Source organism: Nerophis lumbriciformis, linkage group LG05 (assembly GCF_033978685.3).
Source record: "Nerophis lumbriciformis linkage group LG05, RoL_Nlum_v2.1, whole genome shotgun sequence".
NCBI lineage: Eukaryota > Metazoa > Chordata > Actinopteri > Syngnathiformes > Syngnathidae > Nerophis > Nerophis lumbriciformis.
Genome location: NC_084552.2, coordinates 35,107,865 through 35,125,289, shown reverse-complemented (window position 1 = coordinate 35,125,289; position 17,425 = coordinate 35,107,865). Strand labels below are relative to the sequence as shown.

At 38.2% G+C, this 17,425-nt stretch overlaps 1 protein-coding gene across 4 annotated transcripts in view; it reads right to left on the bottom strand.

Annotated features, from left to right (window-relative positions):
* lmo3 (LIM domain only 3) overlaps positions 1–17,425 on the bottom strand; it is a 116,505-nt gene that overhangs the window by 81,667 nt on the left and 17,413 nt on the right. The gene's annotated exons all lie outside the window — the stretch shown is intronic.

Below are 17,425 nucleotides of genomic sequence, written 5' to 3'. Positions count from 1 at the left end.
ATTGACAAACACTTTCCCAAAGACAACAACCTAAGAAAAGTATTCAACAAGAACAACATCAAATTGAGCTACAGCTGCATGAACAATATACGACAAATAATCTCAAACCACAACAAAACAATTGCAAATGAGCCGTCGACCCCCAGTCAGAACGACTCCAAAACCAACAAAGCATGTAACTGTCGAAAGAAACCTGATTGCCCCCTCAACGGGGGATGCTTACAAACATCAGTTGTCTACCAATCTAAGGTAATACGCAAGGACATTAACACATCCGACACATATGTAGGATTAACCGAGGGTGAATTCAAAACCAGATGGAACAACCACAAGGCTTCTTTCAGGAACAAAAACCTGCGAAATACCACAGAACTCAGCAAACACATTTGGGACCTCAAAGACAATAATGTTGAATATTCAATAACATGGCAAATTCTTGCATCCAGCACACCTTACAATAGTGGTAATAAAAGATGCAACCTATGCTTGAAAGAGAAACTGTTTATTATCTACCGTCCAGACCTGTCATCCCTCAACAAGCGCAGCGAAATTGTAACAACATGCCGCCATAGACGGAAACACCTCCTAGGTAACACATGAACCAATCACCACGCCCCTAGGCCAGCCTGTACCCACCCACTCTGTGCCCTATATAAACCATGGTATGCGAATGCTCCCATTAAAATCTCCTGACGATTGAGGGTACCCCCCTCATGAAACAGGCCTGTAGAGATGAAATAGTCTTGTGATTTTTTTTCCCCACACATACATATATATAAATATATATATATATATATATATATATATTAGAGTTGTATGGTATACCGGTACTAATAAAGTACCACGATACTAACTAATTGAAATTGGTACTATACTACCTTTGAAAAATACCTGTACCGTTCTTTCATCTGAATTCCGCTGTGCGGCGGTGACTACAGAGCCGAGGCGCATGATGTTGAGTGTGTCAAAACGCACACACAAAAGTGCATTCAAGCAATAACATCTCGGTGGGGAAGACTGTAAAAAAAACGATAATTCTACTGGTTAATAAAGAGGGTGGTGAAGAACAATATGGAGGTATTTGGGCTTCAAAACTAACAATAAAGGTGACGCTTTAAAGAGGGAGGCGCCGCGCTGCAAGTTCTACTTTTTTTTTAAATTCTATGTATTTATTTAAATGTTTTATATTTTTTGTATTCATTAATTATCTCAATTACACGTTTTTGGGTATATAACATAATACGTGCTATTAAATGTCACCTTTATGTTAGAACCACAAGTAAGTTGTATACACGAGACTTGGCTTATTGTGCATGTTTATAGTTTATCCTGAGAATTGTACCTTCAACCCACAAAGAATGAAAGCCGTTAGTGTGTAAGCAGTGTTTCCTGTTATATTATTTACAGTCAAACCATGCTCTCTGAAGACCTTAATTATTCCCATTGTACTCTCAAAGAGACTAGATAATTATGCTGCTTCGCTAAAATGGTTATAAATGAATTCCACTAACAGGAGATGTACTGTGATTAATATTTCTCCCATTTTTATGCGCACTGCACCCACACACCCATCTTTTCCGTCTGTGACTAAATGATATCAGTCAGGGTGCTTTCTTACTTTATTGGCTGTGTGCAGTTAGTTGCTAGAAGTGCAGGGATTGGTCAACCGACATGCCAATCTCTATAGTCCACAATGACACTCAGCCGCTTCTTCTCTTTGGAAAAAATGTATTATGTTCTTTCTAGCTTCTGACACCGCAAAAGTGCAGCAATGTCGTCACTGAAATATCTATACACAGCGTCACAAACTGGTTAGGTTTGGGGTAGATCTTAAGTTGCTATGCAATGCTTGTATCAATAAACACATGGCATACATACATTTCAAAGGAAAAACCTCAAACAAAACTTGGAAAGAGGAAAGGAAAAGAGGAGACATTTCAAACCACAATCACTTAAACGCCAAATGTCAAAACACGTCACACAACATGGCATGAATCATTTCATAAAACAAAACCCTTATGCCATACATTTAGCCCTGTTTGAAAGCTAACACTTAGCTCATTCTATGGAACCAGTGTCACATTATCTACTAGTAAAACTCACTCAATGAGCCAGTAGTATATATATTTCAGAGGGGCGCATTCACCCAAATCCATCAATAGTATCAATAGACTAAGTATCGGATCAATTCTCAGATGACCAAATCAATATTTTTCAGTTCTTTTATGCTCACATTGTTATTCATGTTGTTTTATATTGTTCTCAAACACATTCACTAACAAAAATGTTTGTTTGCTTAATTTCTTTCTTGTGTTTTTCTGACTACTTGCATGATCAGCAAATTAAATACAAAATCATTCAATAAAGCAATCATTTTCAAGTAGGTTTTGGCAATAATTGCACAAAACAGTGATTACTTGGTGTCATATCAATACCAATATTAATTGATATGTAAAACATGTACAAACTAGTACTGTCAAATATTTTTTGCAAATTGGATTAATTACACTTTTGAATGTAGATTAATCTTGATTAATCAAAAGTGATTACTAGCTTGCATAATATAAATTACCTTTAAAAAAAAAAAAAAGATTTAAAAACAATGCAAATTTACTGTCAGAATGTCACACAGGAACATTTTTAAAAATGTTTACCTGAGTGCATGTAATTTATCTGCTCAAAATTTGGAAACAGTTGTATTGTATAAACAATGGCAATAAAAACTATTCTGATTCTGATCTAAAGTCCCATCAGTGTGTATTTTTAAGTGAGATTTGCAAGAAACTGACCTTATGGCAAACAGGTAACAATCCACAGTTAAGTTAAAGAAGCATGTACGCTGAATAAATTGTGTGATTAACCTACCTATATACATGATTAATTGGATATTTCTTTGTGATTAATCACGAGTTAACTCGTTATTTTTGACAGCCTTAGTAAAATAGTCAAAATCGCCCCTTGGCGACTTTGTAGGTAAAGGAATAACATTACGTTTCTGAGCAAAATGGCTGAAGTGGTTAAATGTGTATCCTAGTTTAGTGACAATCTAGAAGTGCAAAGTAAAGACAAAAAACACAAAAGTTGTTAAAAGGCCTGCTTAAAATCACCAGGTGGTGAGATCTTCATTTCTCACGGCCAAAAAGCGAGGTTTCGCGACTTGCCCGGCGCTCCCCGATGCATTATTCTTGCTTTAAGTAGCATGTCTCCTTAGGGGGGCGAGGGGGTATTGTTTTACAACACACCCAGCTGCGGCCTACTTGCCTGGCCCGGGGTTCTTTTTCAAGGAGTTGTCTGTGGTGACCCCTCTCCCTGGCAGTTATTAATAATAACACGTGCTGGGGAGTAGTTCACCTTGTAGTGCTGAGGCCGCCACATGTATGTCTAGCCTGGTACAGGGAGTCTCCGGGGGGAGCAGGGAAGAAGTGGGGGCGAGGTACAGTACAGCGAACAACTAAGTTTCCCCTTTGTGTGTACAATAGAACATGTTTTTTGTCCAGCAGCTCATCAAGCCCTGGTCCATCGTGGTCAACCACTTTTGTCCACATAGAATTTGACAACCAAAAGGGATTATTCCTATTAACGGGTCCATTTATGTGGACGCATGTTTTAGTACTTATTATTACATGATAACAATAACATTACATTACATGAAAGGGACAAGCGGTAGAAAATGAATGGCACTGGCACTTCCTGTTCAGTACTAAATTAGCTCCAAAATAAAATGCTCTCACAGAGGCTGATTGTTTTTCTTAGCATTAAAGGGGAACTACACTTTCTTGTGGAATTATACCTATAATTCACAATCCCTACGTAAGACAAGAACACATGTCTTTCTTTTTTTAATGCATTTTGATTCTTAATTTTTGGCAAGTACGAGGTGAAGAACGATGTAGCTAATTAGAGTACTCGATTGCGCCTATAAAGCCGCCTAAAAAAAACATCCAAAAACTGCCAACAATACTCCATTTTCATCTCGTGACCTGAATATTGACCAAGTATTAGTGATATTGTTATGTTAAGTGCTAACATTAAGGAACTACTTTTAGTGGCGCTGTGATCACACAGAGCTAACTTGCTTATGCAGCTACAATATTGACAACTGAGCTGATGCTGCTGTATCGCCTCTGAGTTGGTGAAAGTTAATTCTAAATTATACTGTAAATCATGCCTGTCACTTGATATTATAGTACAGTTATAGCACAAGGTCGTTGGGAGAAACCAAGAAGTTGGTCAAACAAAAAGACGTCCGTTTGCGTCACTTATTTGTTTTAACCTACCGGTACATGAGGATTATGATTAATTCTTCATCTAATCCTGAGTATATAAACATTCGATCAGTCAACATCCCAGTGAGAGCAGACATTGTACAATAAGTGATTTTTTTGTTAAGTTCGGAGTTTGTATTTCTTGTTTATCGCTTGGTAATAATGCTGCATGATGCTTAGTGTTTAACAAAATCTTGATATTTATTATAATCATCATCTTAAAGCTAACATCAGCGGCCCACATACTCAGAATGTTTACATTCACTCAACACAAATTATTGACTTAATTTGGTTGAAACTTGCTTTTTAAAACACATGTAAAAACCTTAATACTGTTTCTGCCTGTAGCTTGCATTGTCTTCATGATAAAGTTTAATTAAGTTTTTGACTCTTTAAAGACAATATTAACATATCTACATTAAGTGATTTTAAACCAATTATGCAAACACCCCAATCCATTGAGCTTTGTATCCGGTGTTCTTCACACATGCTAGTCTTACCTACGCAATAACTGAGACGGACAATAGATGGCGCACTCCATGATCAGGAAGCCCCAATATTGACATGTTTATGTCTAGGATTCATCAATAATATATTGTTCATCAATCGGTCAAACCAGGGGCATCATTGGACCTTTTAGGGTGGCTCAGGGCTCCCTAAAATACCTTTAACCCCCACTAGGTGTGTCTGCTGACAAATTTGATGTATAGTAGCCAAAATGTGAGTTTTAGTAATCATATTACCTTTGAGCACATTCAACAATACTGCGATAATAACTGTGATAATTTTGGTTGTGATATAAAATGATCATATCGTTACTTACCTACCTTTAGGACTTGTGTAAATTGGCGATTAGCTGATTGATATAGGATTATCAATAATGGCCACCAGAGTACCAGTCTAACAGTGTAATATCGCCATCTTGTTTACGTACTGCATACCCTTGTGGGTACCATCTGATGGCAATGACACTGTATACTGTATGCTGTGTGATGTTGATTTATATTAAAGACTGTTGCACTTCATATACTTCTGCACTTTGAATGATGCTGCTAAAATACTGTAACTTGACTGCACACTGATGTGTAACCAGGGCCGGCCCGTGGCATAGGCCGTATAGGCAAATGCTAAGGGCGCCGTCCATCAGGGGGCGCCACGCCAGTGCCACAAATGTTGGAGAAAAAAAAAAAAAAAGTTGGTACTATTATTTCTAAATACAAAAAATAATCCCACGTTAATTAAAATGCAAAGTAAAGCCTATTTAATAGAAATATTATTTGTTACAACATTAGGCCCCCCCTCCCCCCGCACGGTGCGCCCCCTCCCTTCCCGTATCATGACTCTTTTTGGACACATCAAAAAATCAACACAAGATGTCAAAACGGCCAAAACTGTCAGGTGCCCAGGGAAGAAACAAGAGAAAAGAAGAGGAGGAGAAACGAGAAAAGACAGAGGTAGCAGGTAGGTAACGTTAGCCTACATGAAATTATTTGTCTGTTACAGAATGTGATAGTAACCTGGCTTTTTAGCATTAAGCTAATGTTACATGATTCGGCAATTGCTAATCAATAAATAGCTAGTTCTGTTTTAACGTCGGGTTAATATTGTGGAGGGGGCTAAATTGTTATGGAAAATAATAATGTAACGTTAGGTAATTACAGTACTCCCACCTTACATTCCTCAGGGACATTTGTATTAGATCTTTTAAGCAGGTGTTTTTTGTTTACATTGTTATTGCCTTCTGGTTAGCTAATGTTTGCCCTGCAGGTAATAGTCACTTTTCCACCCCTTTATATATTAGGTATAGTTGTAAGTAAAAAAAAAGGTCAAAGACAAAGCTATTCGGTTTCTTGTGAGTATATACCAGGGGTCGGCAACCCGCGGCTCCGGAGCCGCATGCGGCTCTTTGATCACTCTGATGCGGCTCAGCAGCTTACTTGCTGAACCCCCCAATTTTCCCGTGAGACTTCCGGATTTCAGTGCCTCTCGCAGAAAACACCCGGGATTAATAATCACCGATTTTCACCCTTACGGCTATAATAAGGGCGTGCCATGATGTTACAACATTTGGCGCCCTCTACAATCTGTATTAACAGCGTGCCAGCTCAACACTTGTAATACAATATACATCTTCTGCTTGCACACGTACGTGACAGCAAGGCATACTTGGTCAACAACCACACAGGTCACACTGACAGTGGCGGTATAAAAAAAAACAACTTTAACACTCTTACTAATAATGCACCACACTGTGGGGGGGGGGGGGTGTATAATGTATCCCGGAAGAGTTAGGGCTGCATGGTATTCTGGGTATTTGTCCTGTTGTGTTTATGTTGTGTTACGGTGCAGATGTTCACCCGAAATTTGTTTGTCATTCTTGTTTGGTGTGGGTTCACAGTGTGGCGCATTATTAGTAAGAGTGTTAAAGTTTTGTTTTTTTATACCGCCACCGTCAGTGTGACCTGTGTGGTTGTTGACCAAGTATGCCTTGCTGTTACCTACGTGAGCAAGCGGAAGCCCCATATAACGTGTGGCTGATCAGGCACGCTGGGTGTAGTGGGCGCTATATACTGTACCATCACGGCACGCATGACGCTGACAAGCGCCATTCATTTAAAACCCGCGTGCCGCACCAGCTTTCAAATTCCACCTAAAAGTGTGGGCAACGTGTCTGAGACCCCTGGTTATACATAGCACAAAGCAAAAAAAAAACTTTGAATGCAGTGTTATTTCATTTAAAATTTCAAAAAAAATTTGCGGCTCCCATTGTTTTCTATAATTTGTGAAACTGGTCAAAATGGCTCTTTGACTGGTAAAGGTTGCCGACCCCTGGTATATACACTTCACTGCCGATGTGGGGGGGCGCCACCTAAAATCTTGCCTAGGGCGCCTGATTGGTTAGGGCCTGTGTGTAACTCACACTTTTTTTATGTATTGCACTTGTATTTTAAATTGCTTTTCATCATGTAATTTCAATCTTATGTATCTTATTTTTCGGACTATAAGTCACAGTTTTTTTCATAGTTTGGCTGGGGGTGCGACTTATACTCAGGAGCGACTTATGTGTGAAATTATTAACACATAAAATATCAAATAATATTATTTAGCTCAATCACGTAAGAGACTAGACGTATAACATTTCATGAGATTTAGCGATTAAACGTATAACATGTTCTATATGTTATAGTTATTTGAATGACTCTTACCATAATATGTTATGTTAACATACCAGGCACGTTCTCAGTTGGTTATTTATGCGTCATATAACGTACACTTATTCAGCCTGTTGTTCACTATTCTTTATTTATTTTAAATTGCCTTTCAAATGTCTATTCTTGGTGTTGGGTTTTATCAAATAAATTTCCCCAAAAAATGCGACTTATATATGTTTTTTTCCTTCTTTGTTATGCATTTTCGGCAGGTGCGACTTATACTCCGGTGCGACTTATACTCCGAAAAATAAGGTACTTTTAATCTTGTGTAATTTTAATTGTGGATGCTAAATGTGCCATAAAAGGACGACAGATGGAAATGAGCATGGTGCTAAATCTGGTGCAGCCATCTTTTGCACATTGTCCTTCAAATAAACAAATACATACATAGATTAGTGGATAATAATAATCATAATAATTAAAAACTAGTGACACTTCTGTTTCAAACTTTAACCAAGGTTCCTTGAAAGCACCACGATTATGAGCTATGAGATGAACAAACTGAAACTGAAACTTTGTCCGATGCGGCCACAAACAGATTAATTAAATGTTTACCTTTTTTCGACCACAGCATCCTTGTTCCTAAATGTTGGTGCTGTGTGTGAATGCATAAAGGTGAGCTTTGATGACATTATGACGTCTGCGTTGATTAAACAGTTCCATGCTGGGTTTGCCGCTACCAGAAGCAATGTACCATTTTGCATTTTTGCAAGGGTGTCTAGGTTATGTTATTTACACATTCCTAATTTGATTCAAACAAGAACACAACATTTTTCTGATGTCGTCTTTTATAGCTGACGGATTTAAAAGAAAAAAAAAAGAAGAAAACATTTCTAGTCTTTACAAAAGTTTAGTCCACAATCATGTGGCACCATAGTGTTTGCGGCCCTAAACAACTGCAATGTGTTCGTGCCACGGGCCCGTCTGGCTGCAAGTCAATTCACCCAACATTTTTCGGCACGAAGATGCCTTGCCAAGACGTGAAGTTGTGTAACTACTAGGGGTGTAACGTTACGTGTATTTGTATTGAACCGTTTCAGTACGGGGGTTCGGTTCGGAGGTGTATCGAACGAGTTTCCACACAAACATATTAAGTAGCCGCCGCCGCCGCTTCCTTCTGCCTCTTTCTGTCAGTAGTCTCCACAGCACCCAGCATTGTCCCACCCACACAACCATCTGATTGGTTACAAACAGAGCGGTAACAGCCAATCAGCAGTGCGTATTCAGAGCGGTAACAGCCAATTAGCAGTGCGTATTCAGAGCGCATGTAGTCAGTGCTTAGCGTTTAGCAGGTAAGCATCAGGCAGCGGACTCTCCCCAAATTATAATAAACACCTCCCAGTCAACTACTAGTAACATCACTATGAGCCTGTTGACCTTCTAGAAATATAAAAGGCAGCTCAGCTCGCTTGCAGTCCTGGCTTGAGGTGAAGGCTAATTCGCTTTTAGCGTAACGTTAGCTCATTTTGCGGTGTGTGTGTGTGTGTGTGTGTGTGTGTGTGTGTGTGTGTGTGTTACGGACAGCAAAGCCCTGTCTGTTATTTCACTTTACCATTTTCTGTGTTGATTGAGCTGTGTTGACGCAGCAAAAAAGGAAATTATGTTAAATGAAGAGTTTCTGTCTCTGATAGTTGATATAATAATGTAACTGCATCATAAAGCCTACATGAACTCCATGGTGTTCAAGGATGAATAGTCTCTCCTATTGCTATTGTACCATTTTTTCAGCTATAGTTATATTAATCATTAGTAATGGAGCAGCCTAGTTTTGAATGGCAGGGTCCCTGCTATCACATGTTGATAAAAATATAACATTTACATAATACATCAACTACAGGCTTCCCAAATGCTGTAATAAATTAAGCATGATGAGTTAACTTGAAACTGTTTAATGTTGCACTTTTTATATGTAGAAGAAAAGTTTTGTCATTTTATTTAATCTGAGCAACAACTTGAGGCAGTTTAATGTTGATTAACGTGGGCAGAATTATTATAGTGTTCCCAATGTTAAAAGGATAAAGCCATTGATTACAAACTTGGTAAATAAATAACCAAAACATTTATATTTTGTTGTTTTCTTACTGAACCAAAAATTAACCGGACCGTGACCTCGAAACCGAGGTACGTACCGAACCGAAATTTTTGTGTACCGTTACACCCCTAGTAACTAAGCATCCTTGCAAGTACAATGCTGCATACTGTATGCCTGTGGTTGTTTAAAGCCAAATGTGTTTAATAACTGTGAGAGGGGGATCAAAAATGGGCATTTTTCTGGCCTTTTAATGGGTGCATCCATCATTTGCGTATTCTTGCTATTTGACTCGACATCAACTAGTCCGAGGGGCGTCGGCATAAACGGGTGGCACTGTAATTAGAATTAGGTAATCATCTATGCTCCTACTAAAGTAATGGCGAGTCTGATTAGCAGCATCAAAGAAGGCGAGGAGGGCAGTGTGTGTGAAAAAGATGAAGGCTAAAAGATGGTGGAGTGCCTCGGCGGACAGACTGAGTGCTGTATTCTCCACCTCGAGTCCCCATTAAGAGCTCGAGCAGGAGAAGCCTTTGTGCATGCTGAGTGCTCCATTGTAATAACAAGCAGCCCAGATAGGATTCAATCTGAAGCCTGAATGAAGCTTTCCTCACAAATTCTCCCTCTCCAGCGTTCAAAGGATTTGACAAAATTGAAGACTCCTTTTCTTTTGAGTGTAAAGAAAATATTTCAAGATGACGATGTTGCCACTTCTCGATTTTTCAGACGGGAATTTAACGTCCTAATTGATTACGCTGAATTCAAACTGAAGCGGGTTTTATCTAAATACGGACACGGACACGCAACAGCGGAGTAAGTCATACTGCCGGCGTTTGCGGTGCGCAGCAGGCGTGCTAACCTTTTGCCAAGCCAAACAGATGGCACCCTGTTTTTGTCAAAGAAAACATGTTCAAAAATGGATACCAATGTCTGAACATGCATTTAATTAGTTGTTGTATTAGTGTATGTTACAATATATTTTCAATGGGACACTTTGTTTGCTACTTTCATATATTGTTTATTTAAGGAAGCCTAAATGACACTAAAGAAAAATACATGACAATATCTAAATATTCTGGTAAATGTAAATTATATTCATTTACTGTAACACAGCCAAAAATGACCAAAAAATCTGAAAACATTGAGTGAATTGTATAGCAAGAAAAAAAGGTGAAATAACTGACAACATGTTTTATATTCTATTTTCTTCAAAATAGCTATTCTTTGCTCTGAGTATTGCTTTGCACACTTTTGCCATTCTCTCGATGAGCTTCAAGTACACCTGTGAAGTGAAAACCATTTCGGGGGACTACCTTTTGAAGCTCATCGAGAGAATGCCAAGAGTGTGCAAAGCAGTAATCAGAGCAAAGGGTGGCTATTTTGAAGAAACTAGAATATAAAACATGTTCACAGTTATTTCCCTTTTTTTTTGTTCAGTACATAACTCCACATGTGTTCATTCATAGTTTTGATGCCTTCAGTGACAATCTACAATGTAAATAGTCATGAAAATAAAGAAAACACATTGAATGAGGTGTGTCTAAACTTTTGGCTTGTACTGTGTGTATATACTGTATTTCTTGTTTTACTTTTTTGCTTAACTTTCTCAATGAACTTCAGAACATAGAAAAAATATCAAACTTGTGTTTTTTTATTTGACTATTTTGACCCTTTTGAGTGCCTTTTAATCTGAAAATGTCACATGGTTCACTTAGTAAAATAACTCATTATATGCGAATTGTTGTGATTGAATTGAAAATGAAAAAGCCTTCAAACTGTTCAAAATTTTAAGTTGCTGAAGTTGATTGAGAGATTTGAGTAAAAGTAAAAAAAACAAAAAACATATGTGAATACAATATTTTTTACGCCCTTTATAAAATGGACTATGTCGTCCTTTTTGGGTTTGACTTTGAGGTATTGTCAAATAACTGCCAGTGTGTTGTACACCTGTGAAAGAATTGGACATTGAAGTTTTAAAATGAAACATGAAAAAACTCTTCAGAAAAATCATGTATAATGAAGTAACATAAAAGGAAATGATGGCCAAAACTACTGAAAGGACAACAAAGTCTACCTTTGTACTCTGAGGATTAAATGAATGACCATATGTTTTGTTGTGACAAGTACGTCATTCTATAGCCATTGTAAGGCTAAAAGCTCGATAGCGATATTTTTTTTGATTTTCTATATTTAATATGTCTCGTAAAATACAAATAAATGTTGTATACAATTGAGATATTTCAATATACTGTATTTTCTTTTTTTTTTTTTTACATGTGCTGTCCAGCCACTAAGGCAAATTATATTGTTGATGTTGATGCCCATATTTTCATTTGTATATATTTATTTTTTTAACCAAAATCATTTGTTTGGTTAAATCATTTGTTTTATCTTGTATTATTATTAAAAAAAAAAAAAAAAAAGTATACATAGTCTACTATCATGTGTATCCAGATTTTAGGAATACTTTATAGAAACTAAGTAATATTTAAAACACGTTTCAAGCTTAGTTGGTATTTACTTCATAAGAAGCCAACCACTCCAAAATGTTTCCTATGTGACACATCTGGACTTGGATGTGTTCTTGTCAATAAGAAAGATGTATGGGACACATTTGTGATGTATAAAGTGTAACGGGTTCTTATGGGTTAATTTGAATCTGTATGTTTGCTCTCAGAAAACGGCACAATACCAAACAGTGTATATAAAAAAAATCCCTTTTCTTATTAAAGGTGTGACACATGTTCATGAGCAGGGATGTATCTAAATGAGATTTCTACAGAGAATAGATGGATTTGACACAAGCTAAGCCTTTTTTTCTCTCTTTCCTGCCTGTCATTCTGTGGTGATAAAGGTTGACGCTGGCATACAAGTGCGTAATGAACCTGATGTCAGATTTGGGAAAAAAGAAAAAAAAAAGAAAAAGATTTCTACATTTTTGCTTGTGTGGCTGAACAAGAAAAACTAAACCATGCCCTACATTTGGTTATCACTAACTGATAGCCAGCTTCCCCAAACCTTAATAAATCCACCTACGTTTTTGCTTGCATTCACAATCTTAGTAAAACCACTGTAGAGGAAAATTGACGTCGGATTAAAAAAAAAAAAATGCATAGATGAATAAATAGTGTTCTCCTGGTGCTTTCTTTAAAAAAGGATGCTTGGAATTTACAGTTTTCCATTAACTGATGCCCAACAGCTTTTTTTTTTTACATATAGAAGCAGGAATGTGTTAGCTGTTAGCCTCCTCTGGCCTTTTCCGCACTGCGAGCGTAAACAAAGTGGCCTTATTACCCAAACGGTCGCTGCAAAGGGTCCTTTACCGCATTTCTCCATATTCATAGGGAGCAAAGTACAAATGAAGCTGCAGGAGATAATACCTGCAATTGTGTTTTTAGGTTCATAGCTGTGCATCGCATTGGGTTTGGAGTATTATTCCCACCGTTTCCTTCTCTTTGACTCATTTTTAGGGGATTATTATTTCTCTGCCGGTGGATCACAGTTTTAGACCCCTGAAGGATTCTATTAACCCTTGTTATGTCAGGCTTAATAACATACCGAGGTGCCAAAATGAAGAATAGGAGAGCTGTGCGGAAACATACAAATGGACACAGTCTGAAATCTTTATTTTTTCACACCAGTGCTGACACTCGGAGATAAACAGAAGTCTAAATATTATACTGAAACTACTTTTTGCAATGTTGCAGGGTCACAATTCTGTCAATAGGTATGGAATACTACAAGGAAGTGAAAGGTACAACACACTAACGCAAAGAATAATAGAATAAAGTCAATATTCAACAACCGAACACAGGATTTCTGATTAAGACAATTGTATTTATTTATTTTGTTCCACATTTAAAACACTTCCCTGTGGTCTACATTACATTCAATGGTGGTTCTTTGGTCAACATTTTGCATAGATTCTGTTTTACAGGCCATTTTTAAGCGGCTTTTTGACCGTCTCCTCATGAAGCGCCGTTTTGTACACGGTCTTATTTACGTGCCTCCACTTCGACAGTCTTCTCCACGCAGCCATGTTGCAATTCTTAACGCTTCCATAGCTAGTCTACTGACCGATATAAGTTCGAACTATACCTTACTTTGTATAAGAAATGGAAACAACGGATTTTAGCATGCATGTGCATGTACGAGCCAGTCTGCCCCACATCAAGAGGATAGCCAAAAAGGAGCTTATAGACTACAGCGTCAGACTACAATGGTGGACTCGTGCAAAGCACTTCAGGCAAATTTCTACCATATATGGAGATATCCACAGACGTCACAATTGGGGGAAAAACTTCACAATTGAGGCAAATTCCAAACGTTTCGTTTGTAGGAAGTCGAAGGAAGGCAACATTGTTTCATAAATATCTCCCCAACGCCTCCATGGTTTGATTTCAAATTCCCGGTAGTTATGCAAATCCAAAATACACTAAAAACAGGTACCAATAGGAAAGAACAGTTGGTTTTGAATAATAGGTCCACTTTAAGCGGACATCGTCTTTTACGAGTTCCAATTCATTTTTTATATCACTGTATAAAACAGACATAGATAAGATAATTTGCATATTTGGCCATGGCACATGTCATTTATTTAAAAGGCTGAAAAACGCCATACACATATTTGAAGACAAGTATTTGTGTTATTAGTAGTTTCGATTTCAGCCTTTTCTCATTGCATTATGCCTTTTTTGTCTATTTTTCAGACAAAGCTAGATTTTTTTGTGTTTAATTTTAGTTTTACAATGTGCCACAGAACCATAAAACAACATGCAGCAGTCCGTAAATGGCCCCCGGTCTGCACTGGTTTATGTATTTCACCGGGAGGGCAAAGTGTTATCAACCGTCTGGTTAGTGAGCACTATCGATAGTCATGACTCCTGCGACTCAAAGGCTGGGCCACACACTTGTGGAGTTGTTCTCTGCATGCTTCCTCACCTCTCCTTTCACGTCGGTGATAATGCATACTCCTCAGGCTTGTGGAGATGCCCTGCAAGTCTGTAACTCTGTTCCCTTAGCAATATCAGTAAATGCTAGATTGCAAAAAACACTTTTTGTCTTTCACTTTTTTAATTAGTGGGAATTTGGTATGGCCCTGAGGCTCTAAATACGAATCCATTTGTAGTTACGCACCTAGTTTTGTAAAGGGGTCTGAATACTCGCTAAATATGAGTTGGGAACACTGATCCCGTCCTCAAAATCTTGTTAGTCTCTGGCAGACCGGGTGCTTTTGAGCTGTGTTATAGGAAGTGGAATTACGATACATTCAGGGTGCAACGTTTCTTAGGAAAAAAATCGACAATAACATTTCCCACGACAAAATTTAATTTGTCGGTGACATCATGGCTCTTGTTTTTCTTACTGAAACAAACATGGGCGAGACAGCCCATACGATGACTGGCAGCGACAGGAAGAGAAAAATGGGCAACGACACTGTAGATCAGGCCTGGGCAATTATTTTGACTGGGGGCCCAAATTTAGAGAAATAAATGTGTCTGAGGGCCGGTATATCTATTTTTAGGAACATTAATACAAAACCTCACAATAATGTCTGATTGAATGCTAAAAACGTTTTAACAGACCGCCTTAAAAAACGGATTGGAATTTATCTATGAAGGATAAAACACTGAATATTGACAACATATGAACGTCACACCCCCTCTCGGATCGACATATTTTACAATCAAGCAAAACGCAACAAAAATGCGACAAACAGCGAAATATGAACGCAAAGGGTAAAAATACAACATACAATCTGATATATAACTAAGCTTTAGAACCTTGTTGTGAAAATCTCCTTCCACGTCTGTCCCTGACACCCACATTTCAGGCTGACAATGTGGAAACGCTCCCCACCCCCACTGTTTGGTGCCTCGTCTGAGCTGCTGTGACTTAGATTACCATAGTAACTAATTAATTACCATAGTAACTAGTATATCATGCAAAAGCACAGATTCCAACTATTGACATTTTTTACAAATAACTTTGTATAGTTGAAGACTTACGGTCTTTTGAAAACATCACTGCACATCATAATGGCAGCTACACTTTCCATCTTAAAGATCTAAAAAAATGATTTGGGAATGTCCGGCGGGCCAGATTTAAATACTTAACGGGCCGCATGTGGGCCCAGGTCTGCTGTAGATGAATATGCTACATGAAGATGAGGTTGCCAACCGTCCCTTGGAAAACGGAATCTTTTGCGTTCCATATTGAGTTGAGTTTGTGTTTATTTGGAACATGCATGCACACAACATGATACATCACAATTTCCAGTTTCTCTATTCAACATGTTCGAAAAGGAGTAGGAAGAAGCATAGCCTAATTAATCCTACCCCTTTTCCTTTACATAACAGTTGCTAAAACTTTTGTTCACTTCCTGATAATTTATTCACAACATACTCCATAAGTAATAACAATAAAAATAAATAATTAGTGAAGTAAGTTATATTTCATATGGTGAGATGAGTAAGATTATCGAGAAAATGGATGGATGAAATAAATCCAGAATGTTTATCATGGTTCTTCTTCTTTGTACTTTGTAAACACTTTAAGTTTGAAGAGTTTTTTGAAGTGGATCATATTAGTACATCGTTTGATTTCTTTGCTTAATTCATTCCATAATTTAGTTCCACATACTGATATACTGAAGGTCTTAAGTGTTGTACGTGCGTACAAATGTTTTATATTCACGTTTCTCTCTAAGATTTTGTGAATGGATGCACTTTGTCCCATATTTTCATTACTGGGTGTAAGTGGCCAACAGAGCTGATTATTTCCCATTCATGTTCCCAGGTTTGCGTGCTCCGTAATTAAAGGGAAAAATGGTAAATAGTGACATCACACGCCGGTTTCGCCAACAACACACTGAGCATGCAGACTCTTGTGAGGACAGCTGATAACTAAAGTGTAAATGTTTATGAATACAAGCTAAACTAAAGCTGAGCGTGCGTGATATTTCCAAGTTATTCTTCAAATGTCACGTGTTTTCTAATCTGTAAAGTGACTCGCTACATGACCTGCATAGTAAAGGGGAACTGCACTTTTTAGGGAATTTTGCCTATCGTTCACAATCATTATGAGAGACAGGAACACACATGTCTTGGGGACGGCGTGGCGAAGTTGGTAGAGTGGCCGTGCCAGCAATCGGAGGGTTGCTGGTTACTGGGCTTCAATCCCCACCTTCTACCATCCTAGTCACGCCCGTTGTGTCCTTGGGCAAGACACTTCACCATTGCTCCTGATGGGTGCTGGCTAGCGCCTTGCATGGCAGCTCCCGCCATCAGTGTGTGAATGTGTGTGTGAATGGGTGAATGTGGAAATACTGTCAAAGCGCTTCGAGTACCTTGAAGGTAGAAAAGCACTATACAAGTATAACCCATTTATCATTTTTGCTTTTTTAGGATTCTAAAGATGATAAATAACACTTGCAAGATGCATCTAATGGTATTCACCATTGTAGCCTTCAAAGCCCTCCATCAACGTTTTATATACACACTGCAAGTATATATGTAATGTAGTAACAGAGACATTCATTACAATATGCACCGTAATTTATGCATTACCAGAACTTGACGCTGTCAATGTGAAACTTGATCACGATACGTGCAACACATTATGCTTGTTATTATAATACAAACACCGTTGGGCTAGCTAGTGTACAAACAAAACATGTATTGTTGGCTAATACTTTACAGACACTGTAATATGATTGTTCATGTTTTTCAGTCAGTACAGTTTGATGTCCTATCGCATTGTGTTGTGTATTACAAACTCAAAAGCGATTGGCGCAGTGGAAGAATGGCCGTGCGCGACCCGAGGGTCCCTGGTTCAATCCCCACCTAGTACCAACCTCGTCATGTCCGTTGTGTCCTGAGCAAGACACTTCACCCTTGCTCCTGATGGGTGCTGGTTAG